The following is a 22,438-nucleotide window of genomic DNA, read 5'->3' on the forward strand; positions in this document are numbered from 1 at the left end:
GGGCACTATGGGGGGGATGCACTGTGGGGGTGCATATTGCTTATTTCTGGATGTATAATGGACTATAATAAGCCCCCAATAACTACTCCAGTCTGTGCACCTATGCCCCCCTCACACCATAAACACTAATGCACATGGTGGGGTATTGGAGCCATACTATCTTGATGTGGCTATTCTTTGAGGGGTGAACGATTCCATCCTGGTACATAAAATTATAACATTTTATGGGATTATTGACTTCTGAAATGACACAACTCGGTCAATAAATGATATGTCTGTTTGTCCGTCCCGTGTGATATTACAATATTTAGTTTTTGTATTTCTATGTTTATAGAGATCAGACATGTTGTTAGGGTTCTAGGATCAGAAGTTTCTATAGAAGAGATCTCTTACTGACCGTCCAAGAAAACAGCCCAACACATGTATGTACCCCAGTCAGGACATTTACTATCCAGGTAAAGCCCCAAACCCCCTCAATCCAACCACAGTATGATTGTCCGCAATAATAACATTAGATAGTTTAGGTTGCTACTGATATAGATATATCTAAGTGATGGTGACATCCTAGTGTTGACTCTTCCCGTGTATGGGATGTATCACTGCAGGTGATTTGGGTAGATCCTGCATTTATTTGGGGACTTACTTTATCCTGACAGCCCCTAATATGAAGTTACTGTCGCTTATTAAGAAGTACTGTTGTCACAGCCGTTTATTGGGGTCTATGATATGTACAGGTTGTTGGCCTTGGTTGCATTGGCTCTTTGCCTGCTGAGTTGTAAGTCAAGGTTAATGTATTAGTTGCTGTCAATTGGCATGAGATCTATATTGTTTGCTATGTACATGCTGTAATGACAGAATGGATGATGTGCCGGGAAGTCACCAGAGGACTTGTTCTGCCTAGTTGAGTAGGACTTCTTCCTGAGAAGTTGTGACGTTCCTCTCGTTCGGTTACTGACGGACTCGTTGGGTTCCTATGAATAGTGATGTAAACACTACACATTGGAGAGATATGGATCCAGACCTGGTTCTGCAGTAATGGCTTCTCACCATGAGGTTTACTCATCTTGTCCTTTTTTTCCCTGCCACATGTACAGCTTCTTTCCTCATGGTCTGTATTTTAGTAATCATCTGCAGAAGTGATCCTGTTAGTGATTGCATTACATTGTATTTACTGGACATCAGGCTTTCTTCTTATCTACTCTGACAATCCTTCCTCATATTCTCTCTTCTGAGAACACATTAATCCTCAGCCTTTGAGTTTCCAGATTGAAGTTGTTACTGGTGGAGAAATGCTGTTAAAGAGCTGCATGTATCTAAATGTAACAGATCGCCTTGTTACATTGTGGTAACATTAACCCTATATAAGCTGACTATTCACTTGTGAAGTTATAATGTGTCACTTGCGTCGTAATACAGAACCAAGTACATGATGAGAGCAGCTCCACAACGCTTTGTCAGGGGCATCCAGGTGTTGAGGTGAGGTAGAGGTAAACTTCATAGCTTAGGGCTGGACAAAGCCCAAGGAGCTGTGCTCTTAGAAATCTGCTACCAGGGCTACACTTCTTGGGTTGTTTTCTGTTTATCGAAGTTCCTAAAAATACAATCATTATTCAGGTGATATGTTCAAAACGTGCAGGTAAGGCATAATTGTCTGTTAAAATTATATACTGTGGATTTACTGTGAATCAAAAAAGTAACATATTCCAAGTTATTTACTTTTGCTGTAGAAGTGATCGTGAAGACCCATTTATAAAAACAGAGGCAATTTAATAACCGTCCCACTTTTTACGGGCTTCTGTCTAGGGGTGCATTTAAATGAGGCATCCTACTGGCTAAAACGGCCACAGATCTCCCTCGAGTTTGCCTATCTGGGTTGTTTAAAAGCCTATTTAGACAAGCTGACTGCGCTACCCATACACGCGGAACAATCCTTAATAGATCATTGTTCTCGACAGCACATGTCCTGTTTGCTTAGGACAAAGTGCTGAAAAACTCATTTCACTCAACGGACGAGCATTTTGGTTGCTCATTGTGTGAGTAGCAGCTAACCGATTTCTATTCAATCAGACCATTAACAATCTAAATTGGTGGGTCTATATGGCCAAATGATCTGATTGAAATGTCTTCTCTGCCAGAAAACTTATTAAATGTGCTTAAAAACTACTGTCTGCTAATGACAATAATAAGTGTGTTTACAGCCTCTGAAAGACACTTGAAAAGCTGCATTTAGACATCAGATTTCGGTGCTTTAACAAACGCCGATCAACTTTGGTTGTTTGTGTGCTGATCAGCGCCATGGATAGGCTAATGATTGGTAACTTGCATTTTTTTACTTTTAAACAGGCCTTAATGACAGCTTTTACAGGGAATGGTGAGGCTTTATTTCAGAATAATTGTAATAGATGAGAATTTAGTTCTGTCCTAACATCTATCTGGGGAGGTAAATGGCCGACCTGTATGTAAGGGTACATTTATATGGACTGATATTGCCTGCAATGTACTCTCATCGACAACATAGCAAGTTCATCTACGCTGTTCCTTATGAAAATAGGGTAGCTCTGGCCAGCTCAGCTGTTTCTGGAGCCCCATCTTCTGTGGCTGGTGCTTGAACACAGTTCCCATCTCTGCCATGAGCAGCTGAGATTGTAATAACTCTATATCATGTATTTGACCAACTTGGACATCAGATTCTCAGCAAATCTCACCGAATTTAAACTTCTATGTAGACTGTTGGCAGAGCTGACGATCTTGTTTATAGCTATATTCTACAGTCATCCAGATGAATACCTGTGTGTGTGTGTGTGTGTGTATATATAATACATGAGCACCACCTGTCAGACAGCAGACTGATGCTATATGCTGACCTCCTCTTGCTGCAATTGAGCATATGGAAAGATGTTTAAGTGAGACCACCCTCTTTTTAACATTGATTTCACCTCCTAAAGTTGGCTATGTGCGTGCTATAGTTATTGGTCTTGCAGTTCCCAGTTAAGCGGTCTTATTAAAATGTTCAGCTCTAGCAACAGTGCATAGTCTGTGAATTCAGCAGAGATGATTTCCTGACAGCCAGGGCAAGCAGAGTCTATCACGGGGCATCAGGCTTTTGCTGTCTTTTGCTGCATAGGGCTTCTGCAGAAAAAGGAGCCGTAAGACGGCCATGGACATAAACCCATTGAATTATCATTGTCTACTTGTCTCTCAGCACATCAATCTAGCTTTAGGGAATTTTGATCTGATAGGGGTCATCACAGAAGATTGAATAGGCAGCTATTCATACCAATGTCCTTCAATTCCTAAAGCTGTCTCTAAAGATCATTCCTATCGTTGTCTCCAAACTATACTGTCCAGCTGAAAGACTGCCTCTCACCCCGTCTGATATTGGATGAAGCAAGGATGTGTGGTCCTTTGTTTCCTCAGAAGATAAACGGCACCAGATTTTGAAAATGGGCTGATCCATACATGGATATATGGAGATATAATTTCTATTCTGAATTGAAATTGTAACAGTATTGTTCTGATTGTTTAATTAAAACATTTTTTGTCCAAAAAGTTTAAAGTTTCTGTTCTTTAAAAGGGTTGTCAACTACTGACAACACCTTCTCAATCACTGTTTCCCCCAAGTAAAATAACACTTGTACTCACCTCCCGTGCTGTTCCAGTGGCGTCGGCTCTCCCGGGGCTCGTGTGACATTGTCATTCAATCCCTGCAGCCAAGCTGTGGCCTCTTCACTCACCCCACCTTTGGATAAATCAGACATCAGGAGGAAGTGAAGGCAGCCGCAGATGTCCCTTACATTTGAAGGATGAGACATTTGAATATATACAATATATCTGATGTATTTAGAAGAAATGGTGCTGACAGTGTGAGACTATGAAGGGACACCACTTACTGACAAGGGAAATGTTAATGCTTCATTTTCAGGAGGTACAACACAGACCTGGAAGGGTCCTTTTACATGGTCACTGTCAGTGATAGATGCAGATCAGCAATATAGGAAGCAAAATGGTACTCGTTTTCATGTAAGAGTTACTGCGAGGGGTGCGTTCATTTTCATTACGATCGGCGGCTCACCCCCCCCCCCCATTGTACCTGATGGGATGTGCTGCCAAAAAAATGATAGCTTATTTTACCCACATACAAGATGCGATCAGTGACAGGCAAGTCTTTTGTCATTAATTTGCTTGGCAGGTTTACACTGGACAAAGATACATTGGGCATAGACACTCCAGCAATGAGCAACTGTCCCATAAACCAATGGGTGTAACAATACTGTCGCCTCATGTTCATTGTGCCAGTAAGAAATAGAGTAACGAACTCCAAATATGAAAAATCCACTAAGGCTGATGATTGAGTGATATGTCTGTCCAGCTTTCATTGTACTAGCGTTGCCAAGGTTTTCATAAATTCTACTTGAGGAAGAACTTCACAGTCCATTGTTCAGACACGTAGAATGGCTCTGATCTGTTGAACTTGGCCCGTACTACAGCTATATGAATAGACAATTCATTAACTATGTGGTCAGGCTATATTTCCTATGCTAACGCTTTCCTAGATCTGCATAAGTGTTTAGTGGTGTTTTCTCATCACAAAGCCCCACCGCTATTCTATTATGTGGATCTGAATGACCTGTCTGGCTCTAGTTTCTTAAGTAAAATCTCTGAATCGCACACCTTTTCCATTATTAAAAATAAAGACATTACAAATTAAACACTTTTGATACCAAAATGGTGAAGTTTGGTTTTGCTATAATCTTGCTGACAAAAAGGGGCTCAACAGGTAAGGGGGCCATCATCTACCTCCCAAGCAGGTAGAATTGTGCGTTATAATGCGCTATTGCACTGTATAGGGCCCATATACTGTTCTTACACAGGGGCTCTTTGTGTGTCTGCCACTGTTGGGCACACTTGGATCATGGCTAGAGATCAGCCCAATGTCTATGCCAGCAGTTCATCCCAGTAGTGAACCTAACGGCAGTTTGTATCTCTGTGCCAAGTATTTTAGAAGTATTTTGGGACCAGTGCTCTTATATATTTGCCCTAACTTGTAATTATGGAAGATTGTCCCATTTAGGGACTTAAGATGATAATGCCGTGCTCCTCTATTATTTTTCTGCAGTAATTGGAGAAGATGCACAGTCTTTGTGTCAGTTTTCTTACTGACCTTTTGTGACTTGTAGCATATTTTCTTGGTTTCTTTCAGGTAATCTCCATGGACAGCACCGTATAGGTCCAATCAGAGGCTGAGTCTGTTCTGCACGTCCCCTCTTCTTCTCTTTTGTAACACAAAAAAAAACAAAACAAATTTGGCATGAGAAAAGTGCAGATTGTTCCAGTGTGTGTACTTTACTTATCTGTCACACCACTTCAGCAGGGCACACGTTCCTCTGCAGTCGCCATCTGCATGTGTTCTTCATTTTTATATTTTTTCCATATTTACCCTTAGCTTATTGATAATGACGATTTTCAACACTTCACCAGATTAAAAAGTAAAAAAAAAAAAAAAAAAAATTCTTCCCTAGAAATTAGGATTTGGAGGAAGTTCAACTTTTTTTTTGTATGTTTTTGTTTAAAAACAAAGGTAAAATAGATAAAAAAAACTTGCATATAAAATTCTTTGCATTAAAGTTGCAACAACTAAAAGGAAAAGCTGTGGAATTATGGAAATCATGGGATAGATTAGGATTGATAGACATTTTAATGATATGCAAATGATGGAATGGAAATATTTTTAAAACCGCACTTCAGTATTGTGTATGAGCACTATGCACTTTCACATCTTTGTTACTATCAATGAGGATATTAATTGTCTAAGTAATAGTTTGTCTAGCTGAATTCACTTGGGCCTCTTCATGGCGTTGTCCATGTGGTCTCCAAAGGACTAGAGGCTGGAATAGAGGTCTGTCTCCAGCAATGAATCATGCTTTTTTTTTTTTTATTTTTTTTTTTTTATATGCATTGCTGGAGATTGTGGGCCAAGAAGAGACCTTTACGAGGGAATGTGATACTGGTCATACTCCTGGGATTATAGTGTGGATTGGCATAATGTGCAGTAGCCGAAGCTTCTAGTCTTCATTCCATGTACACTAACAGTTCGGAGTTGCATTGATTTGGTGGCCACATGTTGCTCATGCTTCTGTTCGCAGCCTACTACGATGTTCTGCAGCGTCTCTGGACTTTTCTGCCACCTAGCACATCTGGGACATCATTGGTCGGCAATGGCAAAGGGAGCTGCCAGCAGCAGATCTTGATGATTTGCACGTCCAAAGCATTCAGCGTGACCGAACATTCCTCAGACAACTGTTAATAACCTCTTTGATAGCAGCCAATGTGTGTAAGTGCGGGAATTTCTGCTCTTGGTACTCATACTTTTTACTGAAAAATTAGATATTTTCAAAATTTTGTGTCCATATCATTAATATGTTTGACAATGCTTTGATTTCCATAATGCCACGACTTTTCCTTCCTGGTGTTGCAATTTCAATGTTGAGGAGGTTATGATTGTATTCTTTTCAATGCACTCACTGTGGCTGAGCGATTTGGACTTGGTACTACCAAAATATAAACCGTAATTTTCGGACTAGAAAACGCAGCGGACCATAAGTTGCACCTAGGTTTTAGAGGAGGAAAATAGAAACAATGTATTAAAAAAAAAAAATGTGGTCATGATTCATTGTTATGGGGGAGGGGGGTCTGCTGCTGACACTGGTATTGGGGTAGTCCCCCAATTCTGTTATTCCCCCATCCTGGTATATATGGCCCTAATCCCCATCCTGGTATACGTGGCCCTCCTTCCCATCCTTGCATGCATGGCACCCCTTGATCCTGGAATGCTTGGCACCCCTCCATCCTGGTATGCATGGCACACTCTGAGCCCCATCATGCTGCCCACAAAAAAAAAATAAACAGTCATACTCGCCTCCTCTCTCCTCCAGCGCGGTGTCCCGCTCAGCTGCCGACACTCTGTGCCATGCACCCTCACACAGTGAAGTGCTGTGCCGGAATAGTCACTGCTCCCCACGCTGGGACTGTGTGCGTGGGGAGCAGTGACCATTCACTCTTCAATAGCCGGCAGTCAGTGTGTGCTGGAGCCGGCGGTCAGTGTGCACGCTATTAAAGACCATGAATATTCACTACAACCCATGGGAGTGGGTTGTAGCCAATATTCATTGACTTTAATAGCGTGCACACAGATCGCAAAACGGCAGCAGGAGCCGCGCTGTGGGTACAGTGTGCCGGCTATTAAGGAAAAAGGATATTTCCTGCTCTCCACGCCCATGGGCTGGGGGAGCAGGGAATATTCATTTTCTTTGTTAGCGGGCACAGCGTAGGCTGCAGCAGGCGGCTGCTCCCTCCTGTGCCCCGCTCATCTGCCGCTCCTCTCCAGCCCCACCCACAGCCACAGCCGAACATATGTTTGCCCTATAAAACGCACCCCCCACTTTCCTCCAAAATTTTGGAGGAAAAAGTGCGTCTTATAGTCTGAAAAATACGGTACTTCTGGCTAAACACTAGCCGTGTAGTGTGCACCATAGATATTTTAATATATATTTATATTTTACATCTTTGTGTTGCTCATACTTTGCTGCTAACTACAATCATAATACTGATAAATTGTGGTTTTTGGTACATTACGGGGGTGGCCTTCTTGATTGGGCTGCTATTAAAGGGAATCTGTCATCTGATATGTTGCCTTCTGCGTTGAAATGTCTATCATGGCTATATGCTTAGAGTTCCCCAAGACAAAGCTTAAAGCAAAACGCGTGTCGGGAGGGGGTTGCTAGTTGGTATTTCTGGGCACAGATGGAACTATATTTTTTTTATTATGCTTTTTTTTTTTTTTTTTTTTTAATCTGCTCCTATGCTTTGGCGTTATGATGTACTAAGTTCCTGTATGAGTGCATTTACTGATCTAACACACTGGCATCTGAGCAATGTACCGGATATTTGTTTGCTGTTTCATTCCTGGTTTTATCGATGTTTGTATATTTTCCACTGTAAATTTAATGGTGACAAAGTACAAAGATCACTTTAGATATAGAGGGAGGGGATGTGGTGTGGTTTGTGGATCCTACGTTCTCTGTATACAGGGATTACTTTTCGTTGTAACCCTGTTAGTCATAGTAGTATGGTTTTGTGTTTTGTTTTTTTTGGCACAACCGTTCTAGTGACCTGTGAGGTCACCAACATTCTCTGAAAAGTACATGTGGTCATTATCATGTGTAAATTTCCTCATTTTACTTCGCTGAGGCTTTAAAAGTCTCCTCAGTGACGTGCTTAACATGTCGCTCTCCGCAAGGAGAAATATTACCCTTAGATACCGGTCTGATGACTCTCACCCAGCCAAACCAGAACTCAAACTTTGCACTGATGAGGGGCAGTACCCCGAAAGAGTGTCTGCAAACTGAGTATCTGGTTCTGGCTTATATCTTAAGTCATGTGATAAGGCTCATTAAAGGGTCACTATTGACTTTTAGGATTGCTACTTCCTGTAGGTGGCACTAGAGTTCTGGTCTTCTACTCTCTGAAGAGACAATTTGCATACTTCTGCAAGGAAGTGTTTTGTTTCATTGCTGTATAAATTTTCTTGGCTCCTTTGAAAACGTGAATGTTTAATGGTAAGAAAGTTACTAAATTATAAAAAATTTACTAGGAGACTACTTTTCTCCCTTTTGTAATTGAAGGCACTCTTACACATTTCTAAAATGGTTTCAAGCACCAAATAAAATATCTCTAGCCTGCCTTTTTCTACAGCAATCACTGTTCTCAGTACAAATCCCAGAGGAGGACAAAATTATGGGGAATGGCCTTCAAATATCTCCGATGTTGAATTATTATGAATATCATTATCAGCATATCATCATCTTTATTTAGCAAAAATAGCTGTAAGTTGAGATCCCCAAAAAAACTTTATTTGTAGGAAATATAAAACTTTTCACAGTTCAAAACAATGTGAGAACATAGCCTGAGCCATGTAAATTATGGGTCATTGCAGAGTTTGCTTCACATTCACTTTTGCTAAAACACAGGTATGCAAGTTATTCTAAAAGAGTGTATAAAATGGCTAATCCCGGCATGTCTGTGCATGGTAAATGTACTAGCACAGACTGACTAATTGGGTAGTTAATAACACCATTAGGCCTTATGAGGTGTGGGGCCAGGGTCTCACCCACACTGAAGAGATCAAAGCTGAAGCCCAGTTCACTTATTTCCAAAATGTCCCTTCCCTTAGTCATTTCCCTTCTTTCTAATAGCTGTTTAACTATGAACAGTTGTAACAATATTAATGATGGAACATGACTGCTTTGTTACTATGGATCTGATTTTTTTTTTGTTTACATGTATTACATGGTGACTATTAGGTTTACATTAGAGAATTCTAAATGCGGTTCCGAATTGCCATGACGAGCCCCCTCGTCTGTCCTAGTAACAGAATACAAGTGACTTTAATGCGACTGTAATCTGCTCTCCCCGCTCCTCGGACAATCACAGGGAATTTGCTATAATCAGAAGCTATCCTGCTTGGAAAGGATGGTTTCGGGTTAGGTCTATGCAGTGCAAGTCTGACCCTTATTATTATTTTTTTTTGTCATATTGAAATAGAATATTTTGAACCTGGGAGCTGCTCACATTTTAACATTTTTCTTCAGCTTAAAGAGGACCTTTTTTTAAGACTTTTTAATTTCAACTGACTAAGTCTGTCAATTGGTTCTGCTCCATTGATTCTGGAACTGCTTTTCTTATCTTTTCTGCCCCTCTGTTTCAAAGTTGTGCTCCTAGCAATAAAAATGCAAGTTTTCCTTTCAACCAACTGGTTGTAGACCGCATAACTTCATGTGGGCATTTCGTTCTTCTCCTCTATAACTAATGACCAATCAAAACATGTCTGCATCATACAGGGGGGGAAAAGCAAACACCTATAGAGAAGGTCATAGCTGCAGCCTGGCTCTGCATGTTCACATAGTCATCACTTCCCTTCCTGCAATGAGCACCTGACCAAACTGTTACAGGCAATAAATACACTGTTGCTTTTTTTTTTTTCTGGTGCTCTAAATTCTTTGGTGTATATACCCAAGTAGCTGTAGGGGAAACTTTTATCTTCATTACTCTGAGAGCATAACTTTAGACCTGAGCTCCACAAAGATACTGTTCCAGAATCTGTGGAGCAGCACCAATTGGGTGAGGTATTCGGGTTAATTAAAAAAAAATGAAAGGTCCTCTTTAATGAACAAGCCTTGATCTCCAGCGGACAAGAAAATACCTTCCCCCTTAAACAAGGGGACTAGCAACAATAACGAGAACCGAATAATCTCTCAAAATAAATGCGCTAGTAATTCAAGAACTGTAGTAGGTACTGTACACAGACTTATAACAGGTGAAAGAGACTGATTCAGTTAACTTAAGTAGGATTTTGCAGATTAAAAATAATTTGTCATCATTTAAAGAGGTAGTCTCTCGTTTCCCCATGGTCTCAATTAGTTATGAAATAAGTAACTGCACTTTACTTGCCCTCCCAGGGAACAATGATGCCTCTCAGCTGCTGCTCTGGTCTTTGTTGATTGGCCACAACTGTGGCTGCAGCACTGTCAACATTTTGTCAATCGACTCTCAGACGATGCATAGGCCGCTGTGCTCTGTGAGTTGACATCGCTGCTTCAGTTGATCACCAAAGACCGGAGCAGTATAGAGGCAACGCTGGATCCAGTTAGGCTAAGTAGAGCTCAATTTATTTTTATAGAATATGGGCTAAAATAGTTGAAAAGTGACAGCGTCTTTTAAAGTTTTGCTGGACTTTGGAGCACAGGTGGCTTTTTTTTTTTTTTTTTTTTACATTGAAGTCTATAGAAAACTGATCCGTTAGCCATCCATTTTTAACGGATCCAGTAAGCAAAAAAAACGGATCCTTTACAAATTAAAAAAGTAGCTAATTAACAGATCCTTTTTCCATAGACTTCAATGTTAAAAGAAAAAAAAGATCAGTTTTTTTAAAAAATGGACTAAATCGTTGAGTCTGCACAACTTTTTTGCCAACGAATTGCTGCTGGATCCATTCTAACGAATCATTACTGGAAATGTGAACATAGCCTTATTGAATTTCGGCAGCCTATAGTTTCTCTGATAAGCTGCCGCCAGAGGTGTCTAGCTAATTATCATGCACGCTCTATTGAATCAGTCATGCATGTGTATGGAGGTTGGGGAGTGGGGGTGAAATAGCTGCTGGATGAACAAGCATTAGTTCAACAGTTAAAAATGTTCTATTCCTACTATTTGCCTGCAGTAATTGGAGAAGAAATCTGCTGTGTGTCAATTTTGTTACTGACCTTATGTTTCTTGTAGGATGTTTTCTGGGTTTCTTTCAGGTAATCTCCAAGGACAGAACAAAAAGGCTGACTGTTCTGCACGCCCTGCCCTCCTTTTGTTACTAAGAATTAAAAATTACATTTCTTTGCAGTCGCCAACAATTCATGATTTCATATTTGAATCAAATGTTTAAAATTTAGATTGTGTGTAAGAGAGAGATAATAAATATATATATTATATCAAAAATATACACACTTACCATGCGAGTAATAATGGTTCAGGTCGGTACTTCCTTGTGGTGAGAGTCTGCAGTAAGGCTGAGTTCACACGATGCGTTTTTCATGCGTTTCCGCGGCGTTTTTGCAGTTGCGGAAACGCCGCGGAAACGCATGAAAAACGCATGGTAGAAGGGCAGCAATGTTCCCCAATTGAAATCCGCATGTGCTGTGCCCATGATGCGGATTTTTCCGCAGCGTAAACGCTGCGGTCAAAAATCCGCAGCATGTCAATTAATTTTGCGGAAACGCTGCTCTTTTGCCGCCATTGACTTGCATTAGACCGCATGGAATCCGCATCACTGTATATGTTGATGCGCTTTTCATGCGGTCTAATGTGCGGATGGTACCCGGGTGTGGATGAGAGGACTCTCATCCAGACCCAGGTACCATTAAAAAAAAAAGAATAAAATAAAAAATATATATATATATTCTCACCTTCTGACGGCCCGCGCAGCGCTCCTGCTTGGTTCCCCGCACTTCGCGGTTGAATGAAGAAGGACCTTCGCTGACGTCAGTCATGTGACGGGTCACGTGACGCTGACGTCAGAAGGTCCTAAAGTCTTCACTGCCGGCAGCCGGGACCGAGCGAAGTAGGACACCGGGGGCCATCAGAGGGTAGAGTATATATTTATTTTTTATTTTTTGACATTCACACACTATATAAATCCACGCCGGTTGCATGGATTTATATAGTGTGAAGTTGACAAGCACTTTCCAAGTGATGCTAAAATCGCTTGGGAAGCGCTTGTCAACCCGCATGCGGAAATGCATGTGAAGAACGCTTCATTTCCGCATGTCCCTGGCAGGAAACCGCATGTACAATCCGCATGCGTTTTTTCCTGCCAGAGAGATGCAGAAACGCTCAGGAAAAAATCCTGAGCATTTCTGCATCGTGTGCACATACCCTTACTCTACGTGATGGCAGACTTGCGAGTCCTTACAGCGTGTATGCCGCCCACTTCCAGGATTCTCCTGTTTTGCTGGTGAGAGCGGACGGTCACCTGACCACAAATATGCAATTTGAATACGTGCAGACTAGACGTTCCTGTTTTCATTTGTCTTTTACAAGGTTAAAAGCCCCATTCACTTAATTATTTTGACATTTTATGTAGAGATTCTTTTTTGTTTGTGTGTAACAGAATCCTTTTTTTTTTCCTTCTGTCCATTACAACACAATCTGTAATTCTCTTATTCCTAGGAGCAATCACTGTTCTGTACTGTTCCTGATCACTAAATATCCAGATCCTCAAACTGCTACACAGTATATTTTTAATAACTAAATTGCTTTAATATGATTTTTTTTCTTTTCTTTTCTAATCTGTTTTTATTCTGATTGTAGATCTTTCTTTTTATAATTTGTGTATGATTATGTGGACAGCCATTGTGATCTGTAGAGAATGGGAACGGTCAGCCTACCTACTATGAGGCTCAAAGCTGCAAGATTTCAGAATTTCTAAAGAATATGTTCACACATGGCAGATTTGTTGCAGACACTGCCGCCTCACCCACCTCTAGGGGCTCCTCATTGGTGATGCCCGCCTTTCAATTTGAGAAGCACTTGCTTAAATGGTCACTTAATTGTGGCTAGTGGGTCGGTGAGCTGCCTGGCGCCATATTTTTCTTTCTGTGGAACCACATTGCTGTCTGCTCTTTGTTTTGCAGGCTTTGGTATGGCTAGCACAGAAGAGGTTAACCTCTCCCCAAGCCACGGCATGTCAATACCTGCATGAAGTAGAGACGGGCTGGCTGCGGTCAGTGCACTATAGGAAGCTGCTTCCCGCACTTGCAGTGACCTCATGCCACATGTCTACTAGAAAAGCCAAGCAAATTATAGTGGGATCGGAAGGCCCCTCCCTGCGGTCACCGGGGTACAGGCTTTCTTATTTAAAGTATTGAGGGGGTTTATCAGGTCATCCACTTACGGAAGCCTTACAGATCAACTTAATGTGAGACAATTTTGCTGTGCGCAGCATTAGTCAGACATGTACACCTATGACTTATCCTGATGGAATTCTTCCCAGGAAGCAGTGTAGCTCTTACATCAATGACACATCAGCATTGAACAGTCTGGCGATGCTGGTATAAGGGAAAGTTCACATGCGTCGGGTTTGTTGCTGACACTTCTGTGACTGAAAACCTGTAGCACTAATCAGGTATATGCATATACAGTTATATGAAAAAGTTTGGGCACCCCTATTAATCTTAAGCTTAATGTTTTATAAAAATTGGTGTTTTTGCAACAGCTATTTCAGTTTGATATATGTAATAACTGTTGGACACAGTAATGTTTCTGCCTTGAAATGAGGTTTATTGTACTAACAGAAAATGTGCAATCTGCATTCAAACAAAATTTGACAGGTGCATAAGTATGGGCACCCTTATCATTTTCTTGTTTTAAATACTCCTACCTACTTTTTACTGACTTACTAAAGCACTTTTTTTGGTTTTATAACCTCATTGAGCTTTGATCTTCATAGCCAGGTGTATGCAATCATGAGAAAAGCTACTTAAAGTGGCCACTTGCAAGTTGTTCTCCTGTTTGAATCTCCTCTGAAGAGTGGCATCATGGGCTCCTCAAAACAACTGTCAAATGATCTGAAAACAAAGATTATTCAACATAGTTGTTCAGGGGAAGGATACAAAAAGCTGTCTCAGAGATTTAACCTGTCAGTTTCCACTGTGAGGAACATAGTAAGGAAATGGAAGAACACAGGGACAGTTCTTGTTAAGGCCAGTAGTGGCAGGCCAAGAAAAACATCAGAAAGGCAGAGAAGAAGAATGGTGAGATCAGTCAAGGACAATCCTCAGACCACCTCCAGAGAGCTGCAGCATCAACTTGCTGCAGATGGTGTCACTGTGCATCGGTCAACTATACAACGCACTTTGCACAAGGAGAAGCTGTATGGGAGAGTGATGCGAAAGAAGCCGTTTCTGCAAGCACGCCACAAACAGTCGGCTGAGGTATGCAAAAGCACATTTGGAGAAGCCAATTTCTTTTTGCAAGAAGGTCCTGTGGACTGATGAAACCAAGATTGAGTTGTTTGGTCATACAAAAAGGCGTTATGCATGGCGGCAAAAAAAACACAGCATTCCAAGAAAAACACTCGCTACCCACAGTAAAATTTGGTGGAGGTTCCATCATGCTTTGGGGCTGTGTGGCCAATGCCGGCACCGGGAATCTTGTTAAAGTTGAGGGACGCATGGATTCCATTCAGCATCAGCAGATTCTTGACCATAATGTTCAGGAATCAGTGACAAAGTTGAAGTTGCGCAGGGGATGGATCTTTGAGCAAGACAATGATCCAAAACACCGCTCCAAATCTACTCAGGCATTCATGCAGAGGAACAATTACAATGTTCTGGAATGGCCATCCCAGTCCCCAGACCTGAATATCATTGAACATCTGTGGGATCATTTGAAGAGGGCTGTCCATGTTCGGCGACCATCAAACTTAACTGAACTGGAATTGTTTTGTGAAGAGGAATGGTCAAAAATACCTTCATCCAGGAACTCATTAAAAGCTACAGGAAGCGACTAGAGGCTGTTATTTTTTGCAAAAGGAGGATCTACTAAATATTAATGTCACTTTTCTGGTGAGGTGCCCATACTTATGCACCTGTCAAATTTTGTTTGAATGCAGATTGCACATTTTCTGTTAGTACACTAAACCTCATTTCAAGGCAGAAACATTACTGTGTCCAACAGTTATTACATATATCAAACTGAAATAGCTGTTACAAAAACACAAATTTTTATAAAACATTAAGCTTAAGATTAATAGGGGTGCCCAAACTTTTTCATATAACTGTATGCATCGCTTTCTGCAAACCACACTCAGATGTATGAGAAGGTCACAGATGCTTCAGCAGCCGTCCTGCTGCATGTAAAATTTCCCTAAACTGCCTGCTCTACTTGCTTTATTGGGGCTTTTCACACTTGTCTATAATCCACCTTAATCCAAGATTTTTATTGGTATTATTTTTAGTCCATAGAAGTGACAACTTGAAACACAGTATAGATCAAAAGATATTCACTATGCTTAACCCGCTAAAATCGGTTTTATCAGCAGAAGATTCACAACAGGACTAATTGTTTTGTGCCATGTCATCCTTCTGTTCTGTATAACTTCATCTCCATCATTAATGGGCAGCTTTCTGCCTATGCTCAGTGTACACAGAAACCTCCCAATCAGTGGCATGGGTGAGATTATAAAGAGCTCAGCATTTAGAGAACTGCAGCAAGCAGCCCATTTGGTGACTGCTGAAATCAGGGTCTTTGGCTATACATCATGCTGCTCTCAAATTACATAGCAAAACCTGCTGACAGATTGTCTTTTACATAATTCAATATTTTTTTTTTAGATGTGGTTATACCAAATGTGTTTTTTTTTTTTTTTTTCTTTATTTTTCATTGAGGGGCAAGATAACTTAAACAATTTTGGCTCCATGTTGAAAAGATGCCCAGGCATTCATCCTGACACTGGCCACAATTGGGCGCGTACCTTTTAGTGTACAACAGTAGGCGCAGGCAGTGTGTACCTAGCTTACACCCTTTAAATAATTTAGCTAGCCTGAAATTAAAGTCTTTCATTTGTTTTTTAGACCCTTCTCCTGCTGCTTTTCTTTCCCCCCTTTACTTTTGGCCATTTATCAAAATGCTGCAAGTTTAGGGTATGGAGGTATCATTATGGTGTTTTCCCATAAGCTTCTATAGAAGACTTAAATGCATTTTATATATGTAACATGATAAAAAAGCTGGTTTAAAAATGCTATGTAAAAAAAAAACAAAAAAAAAAAACACAAACGGCACTCTTAAAAATCCTTTTAGTCTAGAATTATTCTAAACTTCATGTGTTGCATAGAAATGCATGTATACTAGTGAAGATCAAGTACTAAAATGCTGGAGTACTTGACTCGACTATAATGGAAGTCAATTGGAAACTAGCATTTTTCCAGAAGACTCTAACAAGGGGGCAGGAAATGGCACTCAAATGGAATAGGAACAGAATGGGGAAGAGGCCTGGACGCATCTGACTCCCAGGTCACTGCTGGGAACTAAATAAATAATAGAAAAAAAAATTATGTGGGGTCTCGCCCATTTTTGATAACCAGCCAAGGTAACTCGGACAGCTGTAGGCTATTGTCAGGCTGGAAAGGTCGATGGTTGTTTGGCCCTTCCCAGCCTAAAAATACCAGCCCACAGACGCCCCCAGAATTGGCGCATCCATTAGATGCGCCAATTAGGGTGCTTTGCCCAGCTCCTCCAGATTGCCCTGATGCAATTAAGTGTATTCTGTGATTTAACCCCTTTGGGTAAGATGTATATTTAGTAATGGGATCCAATATGTTTCATTATTAACCAGCGATTGCCTTTCACTATTTTAGTAACCTTTTTCAAAGCCTGAAACTTAAAACCTCAAATGGAGCACTTCTTGAATGTTTGTATAGAGGGAAGCTAAGTGTGCTTAATTGCAGTACCAATATCAAGATACTCAAACACATAGTGGGATCTTAAATGGATTACTAGCCTCTGGATCATTTAAATCACGGACCTGCTTATTAATACGCTGTCTTATCGATCTTGTTGTGTACCCCGTTATAGCCAATATTACACATACACTTCCACAACTCCTAAATGTTAACGTAGTATGATTTATTATCCACAGAATTATGAAAACTTATTTTCTGAGTAGTAAATTTACATGGCGCACATTTTGGAACTCCACATTTAAAAAAACCTTTGTATGATATCTGTCTATACTGCAAATCACCTCTTCAGAGAAAGAGGACTTGTACTCTACAGCGCCACCTATTGGAAGCAGCATCCTACAAGTCACAATCAACCCTTTAACGAGTCGTGCAATATGACTTGGGATAAAAGCCAAATCAGAATCTGTTAGCAGACATGGTGTTTCTGGCTGTTGGCCCTCGTCAGTGCAAAGTATGAGAGCTGATTTGGCTAGATGAGAGGCTCTGGACTGAGGTCTAAGGGGTAACGCCGAGGCGTTACCCCCTTAGACCTGTGTCTATACTGCGTTTTTTTGTTTGTTTCCCCCCCCCCCCACCACCAAGCGTGGAGACGATATACTTGCTAATGTGGAATAACAGCCCTCTGACACTATTCTCTCCAATGATAAAATAGTGTGCCCTTTTTTTTTTTTTTTTTTGCCTTCCAATTTTGATATTCACGTTTCCCCAATCTGTGACATATGACCTCTTGTCATATGATGTTCTAAGTTGTCATTTGAACTCTTGACTAGTGTCGAGTGAATTTGTTCGGCATTTCAAATTCGCTCAACACTACTCTTGACATCCGATTTATAAGTTGTCATTTGAACAGTTACGTTTTAATTTTTGTTAAATCTTTTACTCGTATACCTGTAATAATATGTCTAGAATGTCGTGATCTTACCTGTAAGATTGTATTACCAGCATTTCATTTTCTATATGTTCTTGTTTGAATAGTATTACTGCCTTCCTTCACACGGAGACAAAAGTCCAAAAATGTAATCACTTTGAGGCTGTGTGCCCATGTAGCGTTTTTCAAGCGTTTATGCTGCGGAATTTCCGCAGCGGAAACGCTTGTAAAACGCTAGGTAATCCGCACCCCATGGTCCCCAAGGGGATTCCGCATGTTCTATGCACATGCTGCGGATTTTTCCGCAGCGTTTATGCTGCGTACAAAAATCCGCAGCATGTCATTTAATTTTGCGGAAGTGCAGCGGAACTCCCGCCATTGACTTGCATTGAGACGCACAGAAACCGCGACTGTACATTTTTACAAGCGGCTTCTATGCGTCTCTATGTGCGGATGGTACCCAGTTCTGGAGGAGAGGAGACTCTCATCCAGACCTGGGTACCATTGTACCTGTAAAAAAAGAATAAAATAGCAAATAAAGTTTATACTCACCTGTCCAGCGTCTTCTCTCTGAATGCCGGCATCGTTTGAGGACCTGCGGTGACGTCACAGTCATGTGACCGCAGGCCCTTCACCGCTCTGTCTCGCGATATGCCGGGAACCAGCCAGGAAGCAGCGCTGCAGCCACGCCGGGGCCTCGGGGGTGAGTATAGCTTTATTTGTTTTAATTTTTAAGGTCACACTATATAAATCCATGCTGTTTGCATGGATTTATACAGTGTGACCTAGTTGTCAAGCACTTTCCAAGTGATGCTATCGCCTGGAAAGTGCTTGTCAATCTGCATGAGGAAACGCATGTGGATCCGCATGTATTCTCCAGGAAAAACGCATGCACAATCTGCATGCGTTTTTTTCTGCCAGGGAGATGCAGAAATTTTCTGCTTCATTTCTGCATCGTGGGCACATATCCTTATATTGCAATTAACCCTCGACTGGTGAGGTGAGGTGGGGTTTGCCACACCCCAGGGAATTTTTGTTCTGCTGCCATTCTTTGAAATATGCTGGTATGAGGATGCGCCTCTCACTAGCTTCCATTCATTTGTGGGTGTCAAAAATTTGTTATACTCATGTGTAATCAATCGCCAATAAGAAAACGATTAAAACAAATGTGATCTTTGCATTTTCTGTAAAAATAAGATTTCTAAACACTGGGGTATAGGAAACCCCACCTCACCAGTTGCGTGACACAAACCCCACCTCACCAGTTGCGTGACACAAACCCCACCTCACCAGTTGTGGGTTAACTATGAAACACAAATTATAAGTAGTATTCATGTACTGTGTAAGGTGTGGTATGGACGCCACACCAGACACCCATATAATCCCCTTTTGTAGCAGCCATACCACCACAACAGTTCATGGACAAATGGATTACTATCAGAAAAGACCGTGTTTGTTTATTTTTTTCCCACCAAGATCGCGAAAACCTTACGCCCTTTGAAAGGTCATTTAACTGCACAAAGTGCTCGCCATTGAACATAACTTTTTTTTTTTTTTTTTTTATGTTTCAGTAAATATTGCAAATTCAAGACACCAAACCTTTTTAAATTCTGACTATAGAAAATCTAATGATCCTCTCACTTGTGAGTAGTGATTTAGAACAACGGTCTTGCCCTGAGATTGACTTATAAAGGTGGGTCATTGGCAATATTAGTTACCGATCTTTTCTTAAAATTTTAAATGATGTTGTGTGATACAACTACATACAAAATGAATGGTGGCAAAACATAAAAGAAAATTTAAAAATGCAAAGACACAATGAGCTCCTGTTGGAGGACAGTGTCAATTTTAGGAGTTTAGCAAAAAAAAAAAAAAAAAGAATTTGGTATGAAAATCAGTATAACTGCTTTCTGAACGTAAATACATTAAAAGCTGTGCAAGGAATAATTTGCTCCAGCTATGAGTGATTTACTCCTCAGATGAGTAATTATGTAATTGGCAAATTCATTGCTACAACCTATTGTGAAAAAGTGCCCTGCTTTATCTTAGTGTTCTTCAAATAATAGCCAAGATTGTGCAGGATGAGTTATTTTTGTAATAGTCACTATACACTTTGCCAAGATTGTGGGACATTGTTGTAAATTTAAGAAACTCAAACTGCGACACCCAATCAATATTTAAAAATGTTATGTTTGTCTTGGTTTTGAAAATAGCCTCTTCAGTGGATGTATTGCTACATCCAATAGCGCCACCTTTTGGATGTGGCAAGGCTTGTAAAGGGTCAATATTGCTACATGACTCAGACACTTCTGCAAACTAAGTTTCTGGTTTGGCTTTTGATCCTGAGTGTTTTATTCTCCTCAATGCAAAGCAGGAGATCTGATTTGACTAGGTGAGAGGATTCTACCTGATGGTCTAAGGTGGAACCATTCTCCTTGTTGAGGCTTATAGGCCATGCAATCGCCTCTGAGAATTTAAATATGCAAATAGCCTCTCCAGAGAGGAAGAGGACTAGCTCTCTAGTGACACCTATTGACATTTAGTATTTCTACATCCAATTTTGACCTTTTTAAGGCGCCTTGTCACATGACTTACAATCCGTGGCGTACCGCCAATGGCAGCAGACCACGTGACTGCTATGGGGCCCGGGGGGCCCCATAGCAGTCCAGGGGTGGACATACCGCCGTCGGTGCAGCTGCGCCGGGCCCCCACCATGCAGCTGCACCAAGGGGCCCGCAAGGTGCAGCTGCTCCCTTCACGTGGCGGTCAGTGAGCGATCCCTGGAGCTCTGCTGCTGTCAGGAGAATAGCAGCGGAGCTGGAGGGTTCGTCCTCTGCTTCCTTCCTGACCCAGGCGCGCGCAGCTTGATGACGTCCTGATGCAGTGCGCGCTTGGGTCAGGAAGGAAGCTGCCGGCAACCAGGAGGATGCTGCAGGGGAGCGAGCTGAGGTAAGTTGTTTTTTTTACTGAAATGCTGAGGAGGGGAGGTGGGGGGAGAGCAGTGATGGGGCTGGGAAGAGAAATAATGGGGCTGATTGGGCTGGGGAGAGCAATAATGGGGCTGGGGAGAGGAATGATGGGCTGGTGGGGCTGGGGAGAGGAATGATGGGCTGGTGGGGCTGGGGAGAGGAATGATGGGCTGGTGGGAGGAATGATGGGATGGTAGGGCTGGGGAGAGGAATGATGGGATGGTGGGGCTGGGGAGAGCAATGACGGGGGTTTCACTTTAATGTACTGTAAAGCCTTGTATGTTTTCCTTGTGCACATAGCCTTACAGTTAAATGGGGAGAGTCACAGAGACTGAAGAATTTATATTATTGGCTGGTGGAGATTATAGTTAATGGGGGGCACAGTGCTGCTTATCACTTTATATTTTGATTACTAAGTGGCTAATAGTATATTAATGGGGGGGGGGGTACATATCTGTATTCGAGGACGCAGAGCAGGGGAGACATGTATGCATACGATATGTGACCTTGTTATTTTCTAGGCTGGATATCATCGTGACAAGATGAGTCGTGGCTGGGAGATGTCGACATGAAGGTCTGACCAGATGGAGAAGAAGCAGCAGAAACCGGCTCTGATCATATGACACGTCAGCGGTAAGTGCCTGGATGTAAATATTATTCTGCATCTGCACTGTGTGACTTGGAGTGATAATGTTATCTGTAAAATCCCTTAGGCTGCATTCTCACATTTGTGTGAAATTTCCGTGTGCTGCCAGATTTTTTTTTATAGGATGGTCTACGGACTCGTACAGTTTTATAGATCCATTCACACATCCATGAAAATCACGGATCTGAGAATGAGATCTAAGAGGGTCAGAGAATGTCCTGTTCTGATCCGATTTTGAGGATTAGAATAGGACATGCTCAATGCGTCTGTAAAACAGGGCAGCACACCGACACTGCATACAGATACAGGAATGTAGCCTTATTATGTATAGTACAGTCCCTTAGTATAAAGTGTACTCGCTTATTATGAATAGCGCCATCCTTAGTTATATAGTTTCCTCTTTTATTATGTATAACACCCTCCCTTATTATGTATCATCCTCTCTAGCTCTAGGGGCTCACAGTTGGGGGATCATACTGTGTTGGGGTCAGCATACTTTGCCCTGGGAGTTGAGGTTGGGTGTAGTAGGGTCATTATATTGCGTATGTGGAGGAATTCACCATGGGGGTATCATACTGTGTTTGGGGGGCTCTTTTATTGGCATCTCACTTTATGGTGCAATGAAAGAGAGATCTAGGACTTCAGCAGGAGGAAAATTATTATGTAATGGATGGAAAGTTGTGAGATCTGATCTTTAGTGACCCTGACTATTATTTACATTTTCTTTTTTTTTTTTTGGGGGGGGGGGCAATTGGCGCTTCTGCTATGGGGCCCCATGATTCCTATATACGGCCCTGCTTGCAATAAGTCTTGGTTTTGTAATATTTACTGATACATGTAATTATTTTAGTTACAATGGTGAGCTCTTTGTGCAGGTAAATGGTTTGTC

General features: G+C 41.4%; 1 protein-coding gene and 1 long non-coding RNA gene across 4 annotated transcripts in view; one reads left to right on the forward strand and one right to left on the reverse strand.

The window, feature by feature from the left end:
* FURIN (furin, paired basic amino acid cleaving enzyme) overlaps positions 1-22,438 on the forward strand; it is a 222,180-nt gene that overhangs the window by 781 nt on the left and 198,961 nt on the right. The window contains exon 2 of one of the 3 annotated variants that reach the window (XM_073653189.1): positions 21,425-21,536. The exons of the other annotated variants lie outside the window; for them this stretch is intronic. The gene's annotated coding sequence lies outside the window, so the exon portion shown is untranslated. The remainder of the gene's footprint in view (positions 1-21,424; positions 21,537-22,438) is intronic. 3 annotated transcript variants of the gene reach the window in all.
* On the reverse strand, positions 630-5,387 carry LOC141165223 (uncharacterized). The gene is made up of 3 exons (XR_012251099.1): positions 5,162-5,387; positions 3,643-3,739; positions 630-1,591 (listed from the first exon to the last, which is right to left on the reverse strand). It is a non-coding gene; the product is annotated as an uncharacterized lncRNA (long non-coding RNA).

This window comes from Phyllobates terribilis, unplaced genomic scaffold (genome assembly GCF_046119375.1).
Source record: "Phyllobates terribilis strain yellow unplaced genomic scaffold, ASM4611937v1 Scaffold_11__3_contigs__length_659146591, whole genome shotgun sequence".
In the NCBI taxonomy this organism is placed as follows: Eukaryota; Metazoa; Chordata; class Amphibia; order Anura; family Dendrobatidae; genus Phyllobates; species Phyllobates terribilis.